General features: G+C 37.4%; 1 protein-coding gene across 8 annotated transcripts in view; it reads right to left on the minus strand.

Annotated features, from left to right (window-relative positions):
* tspan9a (tetraspanin 9a) overlaps positions 1-25,867 on the minus strand; it is a 201,020-nt gene extending 175,153 nt beyond the window's left edge. For 5 of the 8 annotated variants that reach the window (XM_058387550.1, XM_058387548.1, XM_058387554.1 and 2 more), the window contains exons 1-2: positions 25,617-25,867; positions 4,407-4,454 (exon numbers count right to left, since the gene is read on the minus strand). The gene's annotated coding sequence lies outside the window, so the exon portion shown is untranslated. Of the gene's footprint in view, positions 1-4,406; positions 4,455-24,119; positions 24,149-25,616 lie in introns of all 8 variants that reach the window. The other 3 variants (XM_058387555.1, XM_058387552.1, XM_058387553.1) reach the window with 1 other exon arrangement.
* Positions 25,868-27,734: the final 1,867 nt, after the last annotated feature.

The raw sequence follows: 27,734 nt of genomic DNA on the forward strand, positions 1-27,734 counted from the left end.
CACGCCAAGTTGTCATTTTGTCAGGGGGAAAATGATGCACAGAGACTTGAGTGAGGCGGAGTAACGTGGAAGGCAGGTGATAATTGGTGTGTTAGCAAATTAACACTGGTGGTGAGTCAATGCACAACAGCTGTCTGTTTTCCCTCCTCTAACAAATGACATTCACACTAATGACAGATTTGAGCTCAAGCTTGTGTGGGAAAACACTAGACTTTATAGCGCCTGGGTCCTTCAAAGCTCGGTTTAGGGTTCCTGAGCCAGCATGTAGTGAGATGTTATTATTTATTGGGTCAGTTGAATCATTATAGCTTTAAGAACTATGTAAAAAGAATTGATTCATGGTAACAGCACACCCCCTCAGAGAAAGCCAGTACAATGAAAACACAGGGCAGACTAAATAATAAGTTTTGTTAGAAAAATACATACAAAGGTCAAAAGTTAAGCTGTGTTTCTTAATGCAATTAAGTCAGGCTAGACAGAAAAACCGAAACTCATCATGAAAGCGAAACTCAGGAAGTCGTCATGAAAGCAAGGCAAGTAAGAAAAATCATCCAAAACAAATTCATGCATAGAAAAAACCCACTAATGTATAGCCTAGTGCCAGCCTTTAATTAGATACTTAGAAAGTTTTTTCATTGTGTTCTTAAATCTTTCCACAGCTGCAGTGACGTCAAAACTGCACTCCATATTTTTCTGTAACACAATGCGAAATGAGCGCCACAGGGATTCTATGCCTTACATCATGTCTTCTGTCCCGAAGAAAAAAAACACTGCAATGTATTGATGGTTGTGGTATTTTTATGTCGCTTTATCTTTTTACATGCAAATGCAATAAAAATAAACTTTTCACCCATTTAAAAACCATCATGCAAAACCCGAAGACAATACAGACAGAAACCAGAAGCCTTGTCTGCTACAAGCATATATGTGTGCCTGGTTTAAAGAAAATAATGTACATATAAAGAGGAAGAGGCCTGGTGCTATTTACAGTGCTATTTATAGCAATATATGCAAGTAATTCAACTTGAAAATTAGATTATACGAACAAAGTGTTTCTTGAACGCGATTCAGAAACCCACACGGCAGGAAACCTTCAGTTCTGTTCCATTACACACTGCTAATAAAACAGCTACAAGGTTGTGCAGTCACCCTGGGTTTTGGCATTTGAAAAGAAAACATTCCTCCTTCTGACAAAGAAAAACACAATTTCCTGTATTTCCTCTCCAGAAAACAGTTACAGGAGGAGCCGCCTTGTTCTGTAGAAACTATACCAAGTGCTAATGTATGTTCCAGGCTATGGAACTGTGACTCTGCTCACTCCTAGAAGTCATAAAGGCAATGACGACATAAAACACAGAGACAACAAGCTTGGCAAGTGTAGTACTATCACCTTACTAGACCCAATAAAGAAAAATCTGGCCATTTGATGCATATACAGCACATATATTAATCCAGGACATACTGTCATACTAAAAGAGACAATTAAATAAAATAAATGAGCATTCAATACCATTATTGAATAATTAATCATCATTAAATAATTATAGAAAACCAGCCCCAGATACAAATCAGTACAGATAAAGTAAAGTAAAGTGTGTGGGTCATTGATTTTTTTATTCGTAGTTGCCCAATTGTCTAGCATGTTTAACAACCAGAGACTTCCTACTGACTTTTTTGGAATATAGCGCTATATTTAAACATCAGGAATGCTGTAACTAGATCATGTGCTTCCGAATCTCACTGCCTGCTGCATTACACTACCAAGGTTGAAGGTATGGAGCGCTTAAATAACGTACGGATAGCAGATGTACATTTCAGAATCAGGAGCATGCAGGTTTGGTGGAAATACAGATGAAGCCAAGCAATAAGTCCAGTTTAAAGCTATCAGGAAACAGAAAAAATAAAATGCTAGACAGAAATTATATTTTTATTTCACTTGTGAAGGCACATAGCATCTCATAGTATCTCTATTAACGCACTTAATGCACTAACAAACCCAACAAACAATATTACACTATTTCACATAGCAATTTTTAATTATTTAGTTAGGTTTTCTGGGCAACCATAACATAATTCTGGGCATTAAACCAGAACTTCCTCCTGCCTGGTGGACTAGCTAATACATAGTATATTTTATCATTCTTAGCAAATACACTGAGACACAAACACTTGGATGGGTGTTTCTGTCCTGTGTGTTAGCAAACATCATGCAGAAGAATATCTATTATCTATTTATTATTTTGGATATGCCACGCCTTAGACACCCATATGAGACGTAAACACCACGTGTTAGGTTTAAAGATGCTGCTCTAGTCAGTTTTTTGACGTGGTTTATGTTTATTCAAAAGGAAAAGTATGAGCAATGAGCAGCTCAATCTAGTAATCTTTTTACCAGCTTGAAAACTTTTCCCCCTTCAATACCAAATACTGCTGGTAAAGAAGCAAGGAAAAAAAGGATACAGAATCTAAACCTGCTCTCTCTATAGCTATTTTATTACAAGCATTCTTTCCTTTACTTTCCTCTGTACTCTAGTGGTGTAAAACTCTAGGTTCAGGTCATGTCTCATGGCCAGTGTCTCCTCACTAACTGAAGGTGAAAGCCAGATGTTGCTGTGCCACTGAGCTGCAGATTAGGGAAAAAAGGACCTGTATGAGGTCAAAGCCAGCCTGCCTGATCTCAGTGGAGGAAAGCAAGCATACCAAACACGGCTCACTGCACATCCCTGAGGAGGTATAACTGCTAGTGAGCTGCTGACAAGGGACCTTCATTTGGCCAAAAGTCTATTTCGTTTAATTATTCTGAGCTGATCTCAAGGTGTATATGAACGTGAGTCACACACCCAACCAAGTCACATGTATATGTATGAATATTTATTTCTGATCTCATTTTCACGCAGCTAGTTCAGACCAGAAACAAAGCCTTAATACAAAAGCATGATTTGGATTTTAAAGGTAGTCATTTGACTATTGCTGCCTGTTTAGAATGTCAATTATCACTACACCTACTACTACTATTAAACTACTACACTACTACTACTACTACTAAACATTTAATAGTTCCACCATATTACTGTAACTTTACGTTACAACTTGTATTATACATTTACTCCCTAGTAGGATGATGATAAGATGAAGTACAAACAGGCTATTTTTATATCAACCATCTCAGCTCTATTCTCAGTTCCAAATGCCGTAGATTATCTGCAGGGTCACATTTTTTAAAATGATTTTTTACTGTAAATTGATTCATTTAATAAACATTTTTTATAACCTAACAAACTGAGATTCACTTCTGTAGCCTCTTTGTTATCATGTTTCACGGATATGGTTTGTTTGAATGCTGTTGCATGAAAGCAAAGTATTGAACAAACTGCACATACAGTAGATACAAACAATGGATAATTCCAGTCTAATCAATTCACTGGATTAACAACCTGACAGACAGCTCAAAATTTCCTAAAAGGAATATGTTAAGAAAGACGAAATGCTACTGCTTCTCTGCATTCTCATTATTAATGTATTGTTTTCTGATTAGCTCAGATCAAGTTTGCTGGTGATGGTGAAACACATCACTCCATATGACAAAGTTTGAGCTACCATCCCCTTATGCGTTACTAGCTACAATGTACCTTAAGTACCTGTGGTGCAACCGAAATTCGACACATCGTTAGTTTTTAACTCTCAAAGCACGGTTTAGGACGGACTTTACACCCTGACTTATGCTCAGCTAGTGCAACTGGCCGCTGCTGGAGCCTCAGTACCCTTGACTAAATGACACCTTTAGGATTTCAGTGCATGTTTCCACTTGTTTCAGCTGGCCTAATAAGCAGATAATTACTAGCCCTTTGAGACCTTCCTTAATATTTTCTGAGTAGTTCTTTTTGCGCCCTGAACGTAATTTGCTCCCCGAGGAGAGGGCTAAATGCTGAAAAGCAGGGCAGTTGTTTCTTGCTGCCAGTGACACATAGTCACGGAGACTGGCCAACCAGAGGCGAGTCAACTAGCCAACTACTTTCTCTTACTCACGAGCTCCAGGGAAACCTGCTGGCTGTGAGCCATTAACACAACCCACACGTGGGAGGACTGAAAATAACCATTATAAAGAATGACCCTGATACAATCTTAGCAAATTGACCCTGAAAGCAGTCTTTTTTTAAGGTCTACATGCTTTGACTAACAACTTACACTGAATCCCTGTTACATTTCAGAGTTTAACTATCTGTGACCTTGGATAACTAAACAGGGGTTATTCAGATGGGTGCCGTGACCACTTATCAGGTGACAAAGAAAATGTAAAACAAAAACAGACAATGGAAATTGAAAACCAGTGGCCAAATCAAATCATTCCATTAGCCCATACCTAAAGGCCATTTCAGATATCCCTGACCTGCTTAAATGTCTCTTACCAGCTTATGAAGAGAGATGTGATGATCTGGTAGATGTGATGGCCAGCCCTGTTACAAAGAGACAAAAATCTAGTTTTAATAAACGTTCATTCGACATGGAATTTCAAATGGTAGTTAATAAAAGAACACAATATAACAAAGAATTTGACACGACATATATGACAAATAACAAATATGAAATAACAAGAATAAGCAGAAACGATAGACAAGAAATGAGTAACATGAACATGCAAGGAACTGAAAAATTAAATAGATTGTTAGCCTGATTGACATAAAATAAAGACAGGTAACAGACAATCCAATGAACAATGGAATCCATTGGATCCAATTGGATTAATGGATCCAATTAACTTCCTGTAGAAGCATGAAGTACTGTAACAATGTATAATTACTTCATTACTGTACTTAAGCCTGGTAATTAAACATCATTATATTACTACCTACATTTTTTATTAAATCTAATTCTTTTCACCAATAAAATACTACATTTCCAAAGAAAATCTGACTTTTTAGCATCAGGCAGCTTCTAAAACTTAAATTCCTACCAAATCCGAACAGCTTAAATGTGACTTAATCACCATCACTCTAATCTATCTGCCTCTACGTACAAGTTATATTTATGAAGCCAGTTTGTGTTGTGACAGATAGCTATTAGTATTAATTTAGTTTGTATGGTCTGAGTTATCATGCGAGCTGAGTTAACATTTATGAGATTAGAAATAAAGCTGTTTCCTCCTATTACTCGGTTCATTTGAGAAATAAAAAAATTTGCCATCAGTAATTAGTGTGTCAACAGACTGGGACTTCTTTTTTAAAAAAAATCTTGTGTGAATCTTTCTTATCCTTTTACTTTTATCTTTTATAAGTTTAAGAGTTTATAGCTTTCTGTGAGTTAAGAATTTGATACCTTTCTCTAAATATTTAACTGAGTATTTGTTTGTCAACTGGATTTACTGCACCACTGATCTGAAATCAGACCTTCCCTTCTGGAGGAAACTTACTGCACAAATACAAGATTAATCACACTATTAAGTGTTGAATGCAAATAACATTCATGTGGAAATACCCCCCAAAAAACAGGCACCAATAAATTCTCTTACATTCTCTTCCCTGAAGCATTAGTGCCAAGGGCTGTAGGTAGAGGTGAAGGGTTAAGGGGTGAATATGCAGCAGCGCTTAACATAAGGTAAGGCTTTAGTGTTTAGTACTGTTACTCGGACATTTGGGATACATTTGCGCACCACTTTCTCTGTGGTTAAATTGCCCGGTGTAATGTACAGTGTACTCTAATGGACTGTAATGGCCAAACCAGAGCAGTGCAGGCTGAGGTGCCACTCCATGAACTCATGCTACATGAATGGACAGGAAGCAGGTCCAGGCTGCAGCTGCTGCTCAGTTCTGTGTTGGTGAAGTTCTGTACTTCATGTCTTTTTTTTTTCTTTTCTTTTCTTAAGGGCTGTTAAGTATTCCCATGCCCATCACGCAGGCCTGTGCTGAACCACAGTACTGCCTGCTATGCTTCAATTACAGCTCAACCACAAGGCAAGGCCTGGCTTCTCTCTCTTTCTCTCTGAGTCAGCATACACATGATCATACAACAAAGTGACACAAAGTGAAGGAAAAAGTATAGAGGAGATGTGGCCTTCTAAACATGATTACTTCAGTTTGTTTCACTCATAAATCCAGAAGACAGCCAATATGACAATATGCCATTTTCTGCAAATATTAAATTAGTGAACTGGTGGCCGGTTGGATTTTCTTCCTTTTTTTTTCTTTACCTGACCTGATTCAGACATTTTCCATTGTCTGGAAAAGACTTTTTCACACACCAGCACCGCTGTTTTTTAAGCCTACAGAAAGCCACTCAGGTATAAATGCAATTACAGCTGTTAATGTCAAGGTTTTTGGGGAGAATGTGGGAGCTCTGATATCACAATTATAGGACATATCCAATTTAAATGGAGTGATATTTAAAATGTCAGGTCTTTTCACATTATATCTAAATCATACGATAACATATCCAGCACCAAATGAATGTTAGTGGTAGAAAACTGAATTTGGTAGCAGCTACAATCCACTCTGTATCCACTTTGACACAATCCACCTTGACACTTCAGTGCAAAAAAAGTCCTTGAAGAACTGACACAACACTATTACAATCGGAGAAAGCTTCATATGGAACATGACAACACATGAAAATATAAAATATTCTGTTCACACATAATTATCAGACTTACAACACCTGATATCATTTCTTAACACCTGAGAAATAACGCCTGATGTTTAGTAAATTAGTGATTTGCTTCATGCCTAGGCTATTAGTTACCCAGAAGAAAAGAATCCAGAAAAAACCCAACTCTATTCCATACTAACTTTCACAAAGCTATTTTTTTCAGTTTTCATTTGGTATCAATATTTAATGTTGCTTCATGCTAGTGCCATGTAATGATGTTGCAATTACAGAGAGCACCAGTCATTCCGAATCTCACCTCCTAATGCATTACTCACAGCCGAAAAGCAATCTTTCTGATGCTGGAACGAGGATGACAAGGTATCTGGCAGGCTTTCGGATGAGAAACACTGATGAAACCAAGGAAAATACTATTTAACACAAAGCTATCAAATAACTTTTCTGCTTACTGCAAACTCATGTTTAAACATATCAAGAGAAAATGAATCTAGCCAGACTCGAATAATGTTTAGCTAATCACCTGGCCATATTAGCTATCACTTTAAAGCCTAGTCCATGAACTCACAACATGGGTCATGATCGTACGCGGGGTCACTTGATTTGCAAATCTCCTCTTTTGTTTTATTCATTTATTTACATTTACAAATATTGCTTTAGCTATTACAACAGATTTTCTTAGCTATTACTTGAAAGTCACTCAAACAAGCCATGTTTCAGAGTGTACGTGCTATTTTAGTTTTTTTGCTATCCTGTGAACTGCACAAATGTAGGACTTTAGCCATTAAAAAAGGTACATTTCTCTGTCTAACTACCTCTCTATTTCATTGACCACATGTGACAATGTGACTATGACTGAGTGGAACAGAAGTCAAAAATCATCCATGAAAATACACTAAAAGGTTATGGTGTAAGGATTTATAACTGTGATATTAAACAGCAAAGAAAAACCAAAATGCCAAGGCTTTGGTTTGCAGAAAACAGGATCATTTGGACAATATGGTTGGGAAACCCTGACCTAGTCAGTTAGACTTTTGCTCAACCTAAACATGGGACTGGACAGAACATTAGAGATGGAACATTGGTGGGTTGAGTAATACATATAATAATTTGTCCTCCTTTTCAAGAAAGAGGAATCAAATTCTACTATCTTGTCAAATTTCCTTAATTATGAGGAAGTCCAATATCCAATATTCTTGATGCATGAAAAATATGATGGTGATTCAGCAGAAGTAGCCTTTTTTTACTTCGTTGCTGTTGATAGGAACATTTTGTTTACCTCTTTTAACCAGAGGCCAAAAAAAATTTAAGTTTTGTTTTGTCCATGTTTAGCATTGAATATCATGCCACACTCCACACTCCACAGTGGTGGTTAATGGTTCACATGAAACTACTTGGTATTTCTATTTTTCCCCAGCCTACATAATATTATTTTATTTGTTTATACTGATTGAAAAAGTCTGATAAGTTGATTTCACCAGTGTGCAGTAAAAAAAGGGTTAAATAAAAACAATTAACCTGTCTTCATACTATCGTAACCTGTCTTCATACTATATCTGTCTATATACCTAGACAAAGCAACCACCTTGCCCTCTCACATTCCTCTTCCTGTTTATTTAACTCACTTTCAGTCAACACAGAGATGCAGTTGCATGTCTTTCACTTGACATCCTATGTTTGTTAGCCTGTTGCTGAGAGGTGGACAATGGCTGAGGGGATCATTCAGTTCTGTCTCATTAACAGTCGCATCCAAACACAGCCGGTCCATCATGCGAGAGGAGAATAGAACAAGAGAAAACAGAAGGCAGATCAACCTGCACACACTTAGTCACCTGTGTGATAAAAGCAACCAGTGTAGGATGAAATGCAATCCATATGCCAGTGTGTATGCTCAGGATTAATAGCAGAATGAGAGTCATTCTCAGTGCAAGTGCTCCATGACTGATATAATGATCCAGTAAGGAAACATATAAGTGTTCTGTATTCCTGACTACAGTTAAATCCCCAAACCATTTATGACTCGATCATTTGATGTTAAACCAGGTCTGTCGATTTATAGCACAGTAAAAGACACTGTTTGAGCTTTTTGTGTGGAATTTTACTGGAGACATTTTAGGTTGTGAATGTAAGCTCTTGAATGGGATTTCGCTAGTAAGACTTTTGTTGGTTCAAATCTTTTGATATTGAATTATTAAATAAGAATAACTGTGAGTTACACCAATAACAGAATGGCTACTTGCACTCAGGGCTATGACATATTTACTTTATGAAATAGCACGGCTTACAGCAAGCAGGACAGTGACACAACGATGTCAAACACTGGTCTTCTTTCCAGCAAAGTAAAAGTGATGTGCTTACATTACTTTGGGCGTTCATTTTAATTCTTATTTTTTTCTTCATAGTTGTTTACATATGGTGAAGCATAACACGTTTACAAAAAAGGAGCTTTATAAATGTTCTTACATATGGCCAGGATCTCCTGCGGACATGGAGTGTGATATAGCGCCACTTCCATTATAATGGATGAGCAGGAAGCAGAAGCCCCTCTTTGGTTATAAGGCAAACGTAGTTGTGCAAATATTATTCTCCTTTTCAATATGTATTCACTATAATTTGTTTCCTTTGCTATTCTCCAGTGTATATAAGGAGTAATTCCCATTTAAAACCTAAATGCAACAAGAAAACTGACTCACATGTAATATAATAAAAAAAAAATATCTTTGTCAGTAACGTACATTGACATCCATACTTTCAGATATACAGTATATTTTATAGAAAAAATAATGCAGAGTTGTTTTTATTTAGGCTACATTTTGCAAGGGTAAAGATCCAAACAGCATTAAATACAGTATAGGTAAGCAGGGCTTCTTTTATTGGAAATAGTTCTGTAAAATATTTCTCTTCTGAGATATGTATAATACAAAATGCCAAACTATTACCATTTAAAGGGTTTTCCCAGGCCACGTTAAATGTTAATAAACTACTAGACTATTCAAGCAATGGCATATCAAGTGAAATGTCTATGCAGCACTTCAGTTCTTAACATTTGGATAGCTGACTCTATCGTGCCTATGTTCTGGAAGTCGGTTTTCCCTTGCCGCCTGACCTCTTCAAGGATAAGCCACATCAATCCAACAGACAGGCTATTGCACATGCTGAGAGGGAGGAAGGAATAAAAGAGGTGTGAATGTACAGCCATCACTCACAGCAGAGAGCGGGCAATCATGGTGGCCCTGCTGGAGTTCTAACAGATGCTTAAGCAGACACAGTTGAACCACAGTGACACTCAATCAGGCAATTTATAGGAAAGTCAGCTGGGAATAAAATACTTATTTTGATGAGATGGCTAACATGGTATGATGGCGCCTAAATTGAGTTAATAATAACCCTAGGTTAGTGACACAGTCACTACTTATTATTCACTAGTATCAGATCTGAGGCACTCGGGTTTCTTTTAGAAGTCTAACGCAAATTGTGACAAAAACAGACTTAATGCAATATTATCATTGCTAAGCGGAAGCAAGGAAGCAAGCCATGGTGTTTTATGATGTATATGCTCAGCACACCTCAACCTAAACATATAAACGTCACACAAACTGCTCACCCATCTGCTCAGAGTCAGCAGGGTTATGAGCAGCTGAACATCACAACCAGAGCCATATTGTTTTTAATGATCCAGTATCTCCACCTTATTAGTCATTCTCCATGACACACATCGAGGACATATTTTTCTCAAACGCATGAGACAACTGTCTCATAATCATCTGGCTCATTGATTGTGAAAAAAGCAGAATGGTAGAACATATGCAAACCCACATCATCTAATGGAGCCAGAGTTGCTTGATAACTGAGCAATAATACAGAAAAAAATGAAACTACAAAGAGACTGAATGTGCTACAATGTGATTACAATGAACCTAAACAAAAATAAAAGCAATGAATTAGACTGGGCTGTGGAAAGAGGTATTTATGAGCATATGATAAAATCATTCATAATAACAAAACAGTTCTAATTGGGTAAAGATGTTCCTTTCTGCCATTGTAAAGTATATAAAAGCCAAAAATTGAATTAGGGATAAGTCAGTGAGCGGCAGTGTTAAAGCACGGATATAATGCCTGCTGTCTGAACATCTAATAAGAGCCACACGAGCAGAAAACCTTAATGGGTCCATGAATAAAAGGTCTTTTTGCCAGACCACTTTGCAGGGCTGCTGGCAGATCTCCCACTCAGCAGTAGGCCATGGAAAGCTACAGCAGCCAGAGATATAAATGATTACACTCTCTCCTTCAGCTTGTCATCCAGAACAAAAAGAGAAAAAATTTAAAAATTGAGAGAATAAAAGAAGAGAGAGAGAGAGCGAGAGAGAGAGAGACAGAGAGAGACAGAGACAGAGAGAGACAGAGAGAGAGTTTTTAAACTCCAGCCAATCTCGCATTAACCCATCTGTTTTCCCCCAGTGCTGGAAAGCTAACTCCCTCCATCCCACTTTCTAACTAATAAACGTCATATTAAAAGCGCTGTGGTTTACTTGGAAAAGCATAAGAGCTTCCGAAAAAGTTTTAAAATGAATAGAAATGTGGAGAGGGGAAGGTGACATACTTTGGGACTGATACATATGGATGTAGTTAAGAGTCCCCTGAGAACAGGATGACTATCTAAAGTTTAAAGCAGACATTTGTAGCATTTAAAGATGCCAACTGCAGCGTTTATATAGATGCCTCAAAAAGAAATTCAAGGTCTTTTCAAGCTTTTTTGGTTTTGTTTGTTTTGAAGGACTACTGCCTCTGTAACCACAAAGACTAATAACACTAGTGAAGCTAGTTGTGGTGGTTTAGTGGTTATGGTGTTGAGTTAGAGATCAGAAGGTTGTGTATTCAAATCCTAGCACTGCCATAGCCTTACATCATTCTGCCTAGTTGTACCCTGCAATGAACAAATGTAAAGGATTATGTTACTTTATAATATGTAAGAGATTATAATACTTAACTAAATGTATTTTGTATACTGTAAGTATTACAGTATATTACTTCCACAGCAGGTTGCCAGATAATTACTCTAAAATTTACATCAGTTTTTCCCATTGTGTTCCTGTTTGAGTCTGGTACCTCTCAACAGACTTTTTCCTTGGTACTGGATCTTTATCACTTGATTCTGATACCTTGCCATGCAGATTTCTGTATGTAATCTGTTCTGTAAGTTCCTTTGGTACCAATATATGCTTTTGAAAGCGCCAAACAAATAAAATATATATTGGTGCATTTTTCCAAGGGAGCTCATTGCTCATTCAACAAACATCGATGCTTTACAATGCTCGCATCATTTTACTCGCAGCATGAATGTGCTTTTTATAGTTAAGAAGCTGTCATCATTCGTTCAACCAGGCTTAAGTACACTTGCATTTTCCGGTCATTACATCTCATTTTTAATACTCGGTTCGAAAACATAAACTGGGCCAGTGGTGTCAGCTGCGAGCACTGGAACGGATCGATGAAGAGAGGGCAGATTTCAATATCGTTTTTGTGTCAGATGTGCCAAATCTTCACCTTAACTTGTCCCTGTACTTGCCGTCAAGTGCTATTAACAATTTTCCAAGCATAAAGATAACACTCCAGTGCAAATAGTTTACTGCAGAGTTTGTTAGAAGTGAAAGTTGGCTGAGAATTCCGATTTCTGCTATAAAAATGGAAACCGTACAGATGTTTATTGTGGAACAGAGTACAGACTGGAAAGAGTGTTTCCAGTGGAATTAATATACTATATTCCCACACCGAAATACAGTGTCTAATGGAATGCTTGTGTCTAAAACATGTCTAAGCACTACAGTGATATCTTTATTCTCTGATTATATTGCTTGCATTACTATTAATACATAACCAATGACAAATAATTGCTTTAGAAAGCTGCTCAGTAACTCAGTAAATAAGTAATATCTAAGATTGAAGCAGGAATGAATTAGTAATTTTATATTAACGACTATGTTATACTAATGTACACCGATCAGGCACAACATTATGACCACCTGCCTAATATTGTGTTAATCCCCCTTTTGCTGCCAGAACAGCCCTGACATGTCATGCACTGTGACACCTTTCTATCAGAACCAGCATTAACTTCTTCAGCAATTTGAGCAACAGTAGCTCGTCTGTTGGATCGGATCACTCGGGCCAGCCTTCCCTCCTCACGTGCATCAATGAGCCTTGACCACCCATGACCCTGTTGCCAGTTCACCACTGTTGCTTCCTTGGACTACTTTTGATAGATACTGACCACTGCAGACTGCTACAAGAGCTGCAGTTTTGGAGATGCTCTGATCCAGTCGTCTAGCCATCACAATTTGGCCCTTGTCAGACTCGCTCAAATCCTTACGCTTGCCCATTTTTCCTGCTTCTAACACATCAACTTTGAGGACAAAATGTTCACTAGCTGCCTAATACAGTAGATCCCACCCACTAACAGGTGCCATGATGAGGGGATAATTAGTGTTATTAACTCCACCTCTCACTGCTCATAATGTTATGGCTGATCGGTGTATTTTGTGTAATTACCCAGTAAGTAACATACTGTATAATGGTTGGGTAGCTCATTATGAATAATTACAGAGTCTTACCCTGTATATTTAAAGAAGAACTAGCTAACTAGTCATAGACACAGAATGGTGTATTTACTGAAAAAAGAGTGATTAAATGACTTAATGAATTATAAATTGAAATATACAGAGAGTATTTATTGAGAAAAAAGTGATTCAATGACTCAATAAATATGATAAAAACAAAGGAATTTATTAGAATTATTCAAGTTTTATACTAAATTAAGTAAAGTGTTACCAACTAATCAGTCCCAGAGCCTTAGCACACATAGCAGTTAGATAAATATATCATAGTGCTGGAGCTCCACAAAAAGTGATCCACTGCATTTATATAACACACTTTACATGCCCGTGGCACTGACACCCCACTTTGACAGTGTGAATGTTACCATAAATTAAACAACTAAATTAACATATCCTTTCAAGCAGTTTAACAACATCAGTTATGAAGCAATCCCAGATGTAGACCATACATCTCGGCCAAACCGGAAAGCTATCACGCTGCACACGGAAACCGGTCACTAAGAGAAACAGCATTCAGGAAGGAAGGCTTTGTTTACGTCTCACGTCAGCAACAGGGTTTGGGAAAAAATCTCCCTGACCTTGAACTACCTGGATTTGTGCATGAATTGACTTTCACTGTGTTTAATACAAGTAATCTATAATAGTTTAATTTTGCATATAATTTACATTATAACCTGAAACATAATCTTCTTCCCACCTCAAATCAAACATTGTTTTGGAGTTGCTGGACAGTTCTACGCAGCAATACGTGGCATGTGAAGCCATAAATCTATATTAGTATAAGTTTCACCTCATTTATTTTTCACAACATGCCACGGCATTTGAATGGAATTGAGGATGGGTCGAACTTTCTTCTGTTTGAGCCACTCATTTGTTGATTTTGGATCAGTTTCGTGCTCTTCCATGGATTGTGAAGACTTCAGATGAAATAACCTTGCATAATGTTGATATGTTTGTCATATTTCATCTTTTTTATCTGGATGATTAGGGAAACATTATTAAACAAATCAACAGTAGCTCTCACTTCCACAGGGAGTGTAAAGGTTGTAAATAAATGTCAGTATCAGTCTCTGGCTGGTCTAAGTCAACAAGAAGTTTAATAAAAGACTGTTTTCCTTGCAATGTGATACTAGAAATAGTGGAATCATGTAAAAGCTTCTTACTAGCAGACACCTTCTAGCTATTAATCTTTTTAGACGTTTGAATGAAATATTGAACATAATTGAATGTTCTTAATACTGCAAAACATTTTAAAATGACAGAGCATATAAAACTATTCACTAGGATACATGTTTATCTATGAACAGGATTTGGTAGCGATAATTCAGTAATATTATTTACTAATATTCTCAGATATATTATTTAAATGCGTATTTTTTCATGGAGACATGGTGTGCCACAATCTGATGTTTTTCATTGTTTGGTCTCAATATTTCAGTGTAAAATGCCTTACATACATTTTTTACTTAATTTTTTGGTCTCACGTAGATAGTCTATTTCATCAATCAATCAGTGACTGGAACTTTATCATTCTTGCACTTTATCACTCGGTAAAACATGATAACCTCATTAAGTTATGTGAACTTTGTGAAGAATTTTCTTGAACTCCAATTGTTTTGGATATTGAACTCAAATTCATAAGTTTTCAAAAAGAAAGCTTTTCTTTAAGTTCACGTTATTAAGGCAACTTTCATTTCAAAGTTTAACCATCCTGAAAAAAGTGAAAAAATGCAGCGAAACTTTGTATAACTATCCAATAAAGTGCCAAATACAATCCCAAATACAACCCTTTTCACTTCCAGACAATAATATTCTTTTGCAATAAAGCAAAATGTGTTGCTCCAGTGTATTCTTAGAAGCAGATTGTCATTATATTATCATTTAACTTCTATGTGATGGGTAAATTCCAAGTAGGGCACTGAATGTGGGTTTGCTATTGAAAACCCAAAGCCCTAGAGCTTTCTTTTTTTATATAAATACAGACTTTGCAGAGGATGAATGCTTTAGGAGTGTTAGATTGAAGTACGTTTGAAAGTGTATGGTGGCAATACCCGTACGAGAAAGCACGATATTGTGTGAGGTGCTGGAGATTTGTATTGTTGACCCAAGTTTAATTTGCTCGCCGAGGTATACTGCTGAAACTCATTTCAGACTGCCACTGTGAAATACAAAACCCTTCAGCTGAACTGACTGCAAACTCCCAGGTGTCACTATTACCTTCCACAATGACAGGGGTTCAAGGGCTCTACTGATTTTCCTGTTTATGCATTTTCCTGCCTTACCCTCCATCCATTAATGCCCATTTCCTATAATACTAAACATACAATTTTCTGTAAAAGCTCAGACATCCAAAAAAAACTTAAATAACAAGCTAATAAACCACGTTTATTTTTCTCAAGCTTATATCTTTTTTTGATTTGTAATAAACATTACCACACAGAACTAGGGGTTTTATCATAGCAGGTGATATAAAATATCATCCCGGTTATATGATAAATCTCTACGACTGACACTAAAAAGCCTATTAATCACTATGTAGCTAATTAAGCACAGGCATAATGAGAACCCCCCGCGGCTGACAACACTAACTGAAATGCTAGCTCACGGATAGTTTCTTCAACGCCGCTGACAATCGGCCACCTCACACTGTTATTCTAAGACACACACAGAGGCCCAGCTTGAAAGAAAACACTCACATAAAGGAAAGGAAAATTAGAGGTTTAAGTGTTCCAGAGGACGCTAAATGAAGCGTGTTGTAGAGATTGCTAAGTCTGGAATTGACATTTCACACCTGTACACACTTCAAGCAGGCCTATTAATCTACATCAGCAAATAATTCACAACCTGACACAGGTCATCTGAGGCAAAACCGTTTCTAATACTAGTTGTCAGTTTACTGAATAAAGCATGCGTTTATAAAGACATATTTATAAAGGTGAGGAGGGTTGTACGTATTTGCCTGATGGCCAAGCGAATTTAACAGCCAAAAAATTAAAACACAGACAAATTCCTTTTGCAATACAGAAGTTTTCATTTGGTATGTTATGTCTGAAAATGATGCGGTATGACACACTTCAATGAATGCAAAGTACTCAATACAAATCCACCACCTGCCGCATTGTGGTTAACAATTTTTTGTCTCAGTGCACATTAAATAGCATGAATGACAGACAAGACAAAGACGTCATGTAACTCAACTAATCTAAGTAGCCGTCAATTTGCTTTTAAACATATTGGGGAAAAAAACAAAACTTGCTAACCGTACTTGAATATCTTCCACATTTAATGCGAGAACAGAAATGCTGAAATTCTGTTGGACTTTCAGACTTTTATCGAGTGTGCAAACATTAGAAACTTTGTTAGACAAGGATTTATGATATACATGTTCATTTCCCTTAATCTGTGCTAATGCACCTAACTAGCAATCTAGCCTACCATATGTTATTTTCTCCTGCCAGCTAACACTTTTTCAACAGCTGTCTCAAATATCAGGACAAAAATGTGTTTACAAATGGATGCTAATATAGTTAACCGTTTAGCAAAACCTCCATTAACACAATACATTAACACAATGAGGTGCGGACACAATGTGCCACCTTAAAAAGTTTATTAGAAGACAATGATCATATATTTGTTTGTTTCAATCAGTCTGCATTAAAGCAATCAACCAGCAAGTCAACTTGCTCGCCTTTTTTTTATTATTATAATATGTAAGCGATCACGGTTCTGCCTAGTCAATTCAGTTTCCGGGCAACCAGCTGCTCTAAATATCAAGAAAGAAGTGCATTCTTGGAAAGGATCTAATTTTTAACAAAGCCTAGGGTAACGCAACACAATAGAAGCCCAAAATTACAGAGTAAATGACCCAAGAATACCCGGCATTAAAAGGCACTCTGCTGCTTTCCCATACTCTAATGGATTATTAAAGCTCTGTCAAATATGGTTTATATCAGCAGGACAGACAGGATCGGCTCTCAGCAGCTTACTGGCTTTCACAACAGTCTGTAGGGATGCCAGGGCTTGCTATTGCGAGAGACAATTTTGCTCTCACGGTAGGTGAAATACGATTGTTGAGCTGAAGGGCATTGAATTATGTTGAGTAATTCACTTTTGGTTTTTAAAAATAGTTCCTCGCAGGCTCAAGCATGTCTTCCCCAGCATGCTGAAGCTTATTCTCCAAGCTCCTCCCTGCCAACCTATCATTAAGCATTAACATTAAAGTAAAGCGGCCAAACTCACACTCAAAGCACAGAAAAGCACAAGAGGTAACGTTTAGTCAGTTGTTTAATTACTGCAGCAGGGTGGTTATTGTAATGAAAAAGCCAAGGCTTTGTTCACGTACACAAAGTGCTTTTGACTAGCGCCTGGGCACAGAAGGAGCTGAGTGATGACTGTGGCTTGCCAATGAGTCCCCCTTATGTACCATTAGTTAAAGAGCATTCAGGTAGTGAAGATGGCTCTCTGGGGTGCTGCACGCTATTGCAATACACCAAAATCTCCAGCTCTATAAACATTAGGACAGAAAGGTTCAGTGTACCAATCTAGATTAGAATAATAATATGTAGAATACATACATACATCTTTTCTAATTGATCTCTTGGTAACAGAGGATCTGGGGCCTTTTTTCAGGTGATTACACTCTGGATGGGACATCAGTACATTGCAGAGTATTACAAAAACACACCTAGGTGCAAGTTCGAGTAAACAGTCCACCTACTGTTATGTTTTTGGGAAGTAGGTGAAAGCTGGACAGGACAGTTAAAAACACAGTGCTTATGATTGAGCAGGGGACCCTGGAGTTGTATATATTAGACATTAATGGAATTATTTATTATTTATACTAATCATTTAAGGAAAAAATTGCCCATTTTTATGTCAACACAGTGCTGAGCACCCTCCTCTTATATTCTTTAATGAATTCATTCATGTTGAATTATGATGTCTGAGACACAATCTCCTGTATAAGTTGTTACTTAAGCAAAAATAAAGTATTATCACTGTTCAAAATTCAACAGCACCATTGTACAGATCGCTTAAAAGATGATTCATTACACATTAAACGGTTTGAATGTGACGGGTCAAGCAGTTTTCCCAGATTTCAAAGCAACTACACAACAATTCCAAGGCTAAGGTCTGTAGGTCTGGCTTGAGTTGCATAAATGATTCTGCTGCCCGTGACACCCTCCTCTTCACCCTAGCACACATCTCCTATATAAACTGTCACACAGATTTCACCTGCACCGTCGGAGAAGAAACAGAGAAGGACATGGCCGTGGGACCTTTGACCCTGTGAGTGTGTATCTCAGTTTTCATTGTTCAAACTCCCCTCTATAATGATCTCATTCCCACTCCATAAACCAGCACCCTTCACAGTGTACCACTGCATTCCATCATATGATGGAAACCTGTTACGGTCTATAAAAGTCTCACTTCTCTCTAATCAGTACAAGCATGTGTTCTGAATTACACATTCATACAGGCTTATGGGTGTCAAATAGACCAGGTGGCTCATGGAATATCCTCCTAGTCTAGGTTAAACAACTTTATACGTCTTACTGCTTTGGTCTGCATCGAAGGTATGGTTAGGTGAAATACATTCGAATTTATAACAATAACAAAGTTTCAATATAATATTACAAAGCCTGCACTACTTCACTTTCCTGTCCTGGGTTTATCCCTATTCTAGTTAAGTGAACGGAAGAAAGACACGTATACTCATGTTTGTTTTGATTGTATAGCCATTTCCTAGTCTTGATTTCAGACTGCTGATAGCAAACAACATGCGTAATGCAAACTACCGTCCATGACAGAGGGCTTCCTGGCAGTAGAGATAAGGTTTCAAAATGACGAGATGGTTGCTCAACACAAATTCCCCAGAAAAAAAGCAAGGGTCACAGAGGCAAATAAGATTAGGAGTTATTTTTCCAAATGTTGCACCAGGATATAAAAGTTATAGTACAGCATCTGTGCACAGAAGACTTTCATGTTTTAATTTGGATATGGATATTCACGGTCTATGCCAGTGACGTCAAACACACCGTTACCTTCAGCAGAATACAGTGAATTTTTAAATGTTGAAAAATAAATCACACATGAAAGATGTCTAGACCACAGGAGACATCCGACAAAGAGACCAAAAGCCAGGTTATAATAACTGACATGGTTTATTGCTTTCCCAAAGACAACCCAGGCACTCTATAGGCTAACAGTCAACTTTTATACTGACGAGTACGTGCAAGGACCCACTTGAGACATACAGATAATGCCCAAGGCTAAGACAGGGATAAAAGCATCATAACAAGATCAAAGACAGAAGCATTGTGACAAGAGGAGTCAACTTTACTGTACTTTACATTGAATTTACATTTATAGCATTTGGCAGATGCCCTTATACAAAAGTGCTTTGAAGTCTCTCTCAATGAATACATCAACAGTTTCTGCTAGCTGAGCCCATTTCAGACCCTTAGAATCATATTCAGCAAATCATGACATAAGCTAACAGGAGGATATCAAATAAAACCATGAAATTAACCAGAATTTCATATTGCTACCTGGAACCACTGGTAACTTAATCAATATGCTGAAAACGGTCACTCAGCTCAACTAAAGCTTGATGTACTTAGTTAAAGTTATGACAGGGTCAAAAATATCAGTACAGCCTTCAGGGCCTTGGATGTAATCTTAAAATAACCAGATTTTGCAAAACGGCCATGCGGAGTGATTGTAATGTAGTGAATCCCTAAAAGCTTGTGCAGTACCATTTGCCACTTTTTTTAACAGATAGGATGCTTTGAGAAGGGAGGTAAGTCTGATTACAGGTAGAGATGCCTTTTTTACTTAGATATGTAAAACATGATTGAATACAAACTCTTTAAGCTGTGTCCTCTGCACAAGTGTATTAAACGTCTGAGAAAACCCATTTGGAAAACTGATTTCCAGTCCTGAATACTTGTGTGTATTAGAATGTGGTCATTTTGTAGTCCTTCAACTATACAGTCCACAGATCTCTGTCAGAGAAGTAGAAATTGCTTCATTTCAATTCTCCTGCTTCTTAACTGCGCTAAATGTATGCACTAAAGTACATGCTTTTGAGTGTGTAGCAAAAGAGTATGAAAGTACTAGAACATAAAAAACACATCATGAAACCAAAGAGAGCATTGTTGCCTGGTGTCAGACTAAAACAAACTCTTTGTTGCATTTAAGCTTTTCTTTATTAATTCAATCATTTATACAATACAATTTAATTAACCATTCCCTTGACTTATTTTTCCACATTTTATTTACCCCTCTCTAAAATACAGTGAGTGGTGGCCAATATTACCTGAAAAGGTGTCCAGGTTTAAAATCTACTGCAAATTGCAGACGATCCTGGTACCTTTGGGATACTTATTTCAACATACTACAATTCGGGATACACTAATTTTACTCTTGGATGCTATTTCGGGTGGATAGTTGGCGAATTGGGACAGAGGCCAAATCTTACCTAATGAACAGGAATCCAGTTAAAATCATAAAACCCTTACTGCTATTCCTTGTTTTTGGAACTGCACACAAAAAAACGCACTTTCCTATTAGTTACACTGTAATTACTGAATAATTCCTGGTAATTACTGAATATTATGCTTTAAGATAAATAGCTGAATAATGTGCCAGGATTTTAAAGGTGTTAAATCTAAGCTCTTGAGTATTCACTTGTCAATGTTCTACTGATGATAGAATTAGAATAACACATAATGGCTACATTCATTCTGGCCACATGCAACAGATCACTAAACCATTACACAGTGCAAATCTGTTTTACACCTTGAGTCTGCCAAAACATGAGAGCCACCATCATTAGAGGCAGCAAGATTGACTACAAAACTACTTGTGCAATAGCTTCACAATATATCATTTGTTAATCGTTCTCACGGAAGGTTGCAATGTGCAAATGAGCTCTCTAATAAATATTTTATCATGTGCCGTGAGTATCCCGTCCAATCCAATTGGCTGTTCTGCTGAATCACATCCTTCACATAATCCAAATGGAAATCATTTAATGGAAACAATGCAGGCTGGTCTCAAGCCATGTGATTGTACAAGTTTACCAATGTGTTTTTAATATCCTGCATGGCACTTAACAAAGACTGGAACATATCTGTAATATAAAACTGTGTTCAATTTGTGCAGCTCTATCTTGTACCGTGTAATACAATAATCATAAGTGCTATCTGGAGGACAGTAATGTGCAGTCTTTAAGGCATTACGGCACTGCAAACTTTCCGGCAAAAGTTCATGGCAAAACATGCGAGCAGTTTTTGTGCACAGGCACGTCTGGCAAAAACAATCAGACAAATAAAATACTTCAAACAGCCTGCAGGAATCAGTAAACCAGATGCCATCAACCACAAGGAATTAATGTTAAGACCCTCCATTCTCTATCGCACATACGCAAACACAAAACCACACACACACACACACACACACACGTTCACTCTGCATGAATTAAAACAACAGGAAGCTGCTAATCCAGGAACAGCATGCTAGGCTTGTAGGTATAAATAGATTTTGTTGATTAAACCCTATTCATCAGGTTGTTTTCCATTGAAGACATTCTTATTCATAACTTAATAGTAAATAAAGAAATAAATGTAATAGTTACATACATGAACCAAGCTGAATAGTTAAATTAAGCTTATTGATGAGCTTCACTTTTTTTTGTTTTATTCAATCATAAGCGTCCCATTCATGGTTATTAACTGCCTGTAGGACTTTCCTGATTATGCAATTTGTACTAATGATTAAATGTCATAAGCATAATTATGACTAATGATTGTATCATCTTTTTCCTGTCTCTATGTCCCTTTTATAGTGTGTACATAATAGTGTGACAACTTGCATCCAAAGCCATTTTACATATAATTATATAAAATTTTCTGTTTGTCTTTTTGTGGCACAGGGCAAAATTTCCATATAAATGAAATATATAAATAGGCAACTACATAATAAAGAATATGCTAAATTAAAATGTGTGATGCTGTACTAAATCTTGTGAAGACATTTAGTAAGAGTAACCAAGTTACAAATCAAAGTTAAATATGGCTGTTATTATTTGTTACTGTTGACAAATAGGGCCTTAAAGACTTCTTCAACTGGCCTCTCTCTCTCTCTCTCTCTCTCTCTTTCTCTCTCTCTCTCTCTCTCTCTCTCTCTCACTCTCTCTCTCTCTCTCTCTTCTGTCAGTAATAACACTAGCCAAAGAAGGGCCTATAGAGAATATGATATGTATGATTAAAAAAGAGCCATTTTAGCCACTATCATGCAGCCCTAATATGTATAATTAAGCCTTCAGCCTGTAAACACTCCTCCAAAATATAATCAGCATTGCATACCATTAAGTCAAAATGGTCACACTAAGTGTCTGCATTACAGACAAGGCATCATCAACTGGGTTACAGGTCTGAGAGGTATTAGACACCGCACTATTTGAGAACAGAACCACTGTCCTCACGCACCACAATAGCATGTAATATCACTACAAAATGTCTAAGCAGCAAGTCGGCATTTGCTGACCGCTCCAAAGAGTGACATCATTTATAATGAGCACACTAAACCGTCCGCAATGGGATTACACTGTACGATGACAGTTTGTAATTGAAGTGTGGCTGCTTATGTCATGCCGTTTTTTGAGTATTTTGTTCAGCCATGCTGGCAGGACACAGTTTGTCCCAGAGACACTAAGCCTGTTGTTCCTCCCCGTGGTGAGACCTCACTGCACTGAACTGCCTGGCACTGTAGGCCTGAGCCAAACAGGTCAAAGGGAGAACAAAACTGTTGATAAAACAAACAGCTCTGTTATTGTGGTCCCCTAACTCTGGATCACTGGGTCTATGTGTGGATACCTTTGAGCCAACTGCAGAGAATGGGTACATTCCTGAACATCAGGGTGGTGATGTTCAGGAATGTCATCTATATGAGTGAGACCCAGAAATGCTATTGCAATTTACATGCATATATTAAAAACATTCCGGTTTAAAATTGCCTCTTGGGTATTATTAAAGGATATGAAAAGTCTAATATCCTGATCAGTGTCAATTCTGAAGCGTGCCACATTGTGATTTGATGACCCATGCTGCCATTAATCTCCCTTTAAAGCAGCCAAAATCAAGAACTGCAAAACAACAGCCAAGGGGGTTGATTTGATTGAGCTCAGCACCGGGTGTGGTGGGTTTAATGATAGGCTGCGTTGGTTTAAAGCAGAGGCATGATGAAGCAGATATAAACTCTATGGTTCATCCAGCTAAACGCTACAGACACATGCTACTTGAGCAGCTTGGGGTAGAGGCAGGAAATGGATGCTGAATTTACTCAGTGGAAAGGCCAGAGAGGGCAGTAACCTGTAGACTCTTTGCTCCTGGCAGGAAGTCGAACAGGAATGTAGGGTCGTGAAGAACGGGTGTCAAGCTCCTCATTCAAAAGTGCAATACTGTGTGACTAGTAGTGAATCCAATAGGATATAATGAAAAGTGTGTGGGAACATGGATAACTGTTATACCAGAAGCAAAAAAGAGTGATCACAGACATTTCATTTACATGCAAAGTTAGGATAAATACAATGTAAGTATATAGTCCGAAAGAGCAAGGTTAAAGGTTATGCTTAAGATCCTAACAGAAGCTCTTTGTCAATGGCAAGGAAAACCCCCCTGAGACGACATTAGGAAGAAACCTAGAGAGAAACTAGACTCTCATCTGGGTGACACATGATAGTAATAAATCATTGTTATAATAAATAGCTATAGAAAGCTATATATAGATAGCTATAAATCATTGTTCTTCTTTAATTTATAGTAAAATCAAATAGTAATTGAAAAGTTAAGGATGTTCAGTATGAGCAACATAATCATCATGATTACAGCAGCAGTACTACACACTGACCTGCTGAAATGAAGCGTAAAGTTCCTTTGCTTTTCCGTTTTGATTTTGGCCGTCATTGTGTGGAATATGAAATGATAAAAAAAATGTCACTCAAAAATGTTAATAGCAGACGTCTCAAAGTCACACTGACATCAGCATTCCAGGACCGATATAGCACTAACTGTTTCAGTTTTCTAAGAGGTCTATCATGTGACACCCAGGGGTATCCAAAATAATCATCAATGTCAGCAATGCAAAGGATCTGAGAGTGATAATATTCACAAGTGAAGTGCTGTGGAAGATGAAGATATTTGTGAGGAGTGAACTGAAATTGGCCTGAGACAGACAGACAGACAGACAGACAGACAGACAGACAGACAGACAGATAGATAGATAGATAGATAGATAGATAGATAGATAGATAGATAGATAGATAGAAAGGTAGGTAGGTAGGTAGGTAGGTAGGTAGACAGACAGACAGACAGACAGACAGACAGACAGATAGATAGATAGATAGATAGATAGATAGATAGATAGATAGATAGATAGATAGATAGGCAGGTAGGTAGGCAGGCAGACAGACAGACAGACAGACAGACAGACAGACAGATAGATAGATAGATAGATAGATAGATAGATAGATAGATAGATAGATAGATAGATAGATAGATAGAAAGGTAGGTAGGTAGGTAGGCAGGCAGACAGACAGACAGACAGACAGACAGACAGACAGATAGATAGATAGATAGATAGATAGATAGATAGATAGATAGATAGATAGATAGATAGATAGATAGAAAGGCAGGTAGGTAGGCAGACAGACAGACAGACAGACAGACAGATAGATAGATAGATAGATAGATAGATAGATAGATAGATAGATAGATAGATAGATAGATAGATAGATAGATAGAAAGGTAGGTAGGTAGGTAGGTAGGCAGGCAGACAGACAGACAGACAGACAGATAGATAGATAGATAGATAGATAGATAGATAGATAGATAGATAGATAGATAGATAGAAAGGTAGGTAGGTAGGCAGGCAGACAGACAGACAGACAGACAGACAGACAGACAGACAGACAGACAGATAGATAGATAGATAGATAGATAGATAGATAGATAGATAGATGAAAACAGTCTAGAAAGGTCTACATCATTCATTCAGTTCTGCAATATGAGTGGAGATATTTAGTCATTTATTGTCTGGCAATGTATGAATGAAATTAACTTGTAATTCCTAATATTCCAACAGTTTCAGTAATTGCAGTGTTAGAAAAGACATATATAATATAGACAAACATTATTCTTATCCTTAATTTCTAATAATAATAATAATAATAATAATAATAATAATAATAATAATAATAGTAATAATAATAATAATAATAGTAATAGGAAATAGGAAATAGAAGCAGAAGATCTAATAATGTGTTTTTGCCAAAGCAAAAATATAGCAAAGGAGAAAAAAAAGTTCGTTTCTGGAAGTCAGAAAATCACTGGCAAAGTTTGAACCTACCTGGTTTCCAGTCCTCCTCGAAATAAAGAGCTTGTAGAGCTGTCAGGCAAAATGACGCCAAATACATAAAAACACGTCTGTTCTGGCATTCATTAAGTTCGACAAACTCTATCGTTAAGTTTGTTTTCAGCTGAGAATCCGCTTTGTTAGTCTGTATTTCTGATCAGTAGTGAGTACTGACCCAGGAACATCTGATTCTTCCCCACTGCTGTCCTGAATCCTCTCCGAGCTCCACTGCGATCCCGGGACTCTATTTTGGAAGCGGAAATGAAAAGCGCAACAAGAGGAGGTTTAGGCTGTATCCCAAATAACGCCCGACTTCCTGTCTACGTGCACTTCTTAGAGGACTGGATGAAGAGCGTCTCCTCCCTATATAGGGCACTAACTCTCCAAAACCGGGTTGTTTAGCCTTTAACCCGCATGAGCCTGTTAGGCTTTTATTTATATAACAAAAAGAGTTAATAAATAGAAATCTAAACTCATTCATCTGTTACTAAATGTAAGGTTTAGCATGGTCAAATTCTGACTTTGAGATTTAAGTCCATTTTGATTCGCATATGGGTTTAATGTCACAATGTTTTATTAAGAAATAGTAAAGGTAGACCTAGAGGTAAGTCTAAAAAAAAAAACCCACCACCATCACAACAATAACAACAACAACAACAACAATAACAACAACAACTACAGCAACCCTAACAACAACAACTAAAACAACAACAACAACAATAATAATAATAATAATAATAATAATTATTATTATTATTATTATTATTATTATTATTATTATTAACAGCTAACAACCAGTTAACAACCAGTTCTCTCCAATCATGCAACAGTTACCCCTGTGGGATGATGAAGAGTACCACATGCTTCCTCTGATAGATGTTAAGCCAACGAATAGCATCTTTTCAAACTGCTGCTCATGCTGCATCACAGGACAGTGTAACAGTCAGAGGAAAGCATTATTGACCCTCTTCCTCATACCTGAGTTCACAGATGTCTCTGTGGTGTCACTGTGACTGACAGATGCTGCCAGTGTCGCTAGGACTGACAGAGGAGAACGTGCACCAGCACGGCCATTTTGTTCCCTTGGTTCCCAGCCTCAGATGGAAATATTAGGCTGATAATAGCGAGAATGTATTTCCGTTGCACCACAAGAGCCCAAATTTTTTAACATCCCTTGCAACTTAATAAAAAACCCTTAAATGTCCACATTTTATCAAAAGCCCATATTTGGAAATCTGTCATCAGAATTTCCCTTAGGTCTTGTTTCCTTATTAAATTGTTTCCAAACCTATTCATAACTATTGTTACACTTCCTGTTCCACATAAACAAAGAAAGCAGGGGAGTCCTATTGTTCTCCCATGTTCTTGATTTTATTCAGGATGCTTAATGACCCAGATTTAATGTGTAATCTTCCAAATCTGTGGCTATTTTTTTATGGATCAGTGACTGGGAGACATGACAGTCTGTTTATTCTTAAGTCTGATGTGTGGCCAGTGAGTCATGGGACCAGACACCAATGTCCAAATGCAGGCTGTGTTTAAAAAAAAACATAAAATGCAATGTCAGAGACCAGCATTCACTTTCCAGTTTGTAAATCTAAAAATGCAATGTGTTTCTTAGTCAAATCTAAGATGTGATCTTGGCTTGGATACTTTAGATAGAAACATGTGACCAATTAAAGGAAACGTTGGAGGCTCTGATATACTGTGAGAGCATTTTGATGACATGGTTTGGATCCACCACCGTCATCAATGGAAGGAAAGTCTTTAAGAACTTTTAGTAACTATCCAGTACTCTTCCACAGACTTGTATAATCTGTGCCATTGTGCCTCTCATAGCCCTTACAGAGACATGATTTTTCCACGTACAGATGTGACAGTTTGTCATCGACCTGTATGTAGCCATGTCACTGTAATGAGATGGTTAAATCATGTGGGTTTCTTTATCCAGAGTCAGCAGCATGTCATGAGCAACTTCCACTGGCACAGAAGTGCTGCTAATATCTGTAAAATCAGCAAAAGCTATGCATCTGGCTTGTGGTGCTAATTAGTTTTTATCGCTAGTGAAGTGTAGCCAAGAGGGATAGTAAAAGGTGAATTCATGGTAGTCTT

The sequence above is a fragment of the Hemibagrus wyckioides genome, linkage group LG04, assembly GCF_019097595.1.
Source record: "Hemibagrus wyckioides isolate EC202008001 linkage group LG04, SWU_Hwy_1.0, whole genome shotgun sequence".
In the NCBI taxonomy this organism is placed as follows: Eukaryota; Metazoa; Chordata; class Actinopteri; order Siluriformes; family Bagridae; genus Hemibagrus; species Hemibagrus wyckioides.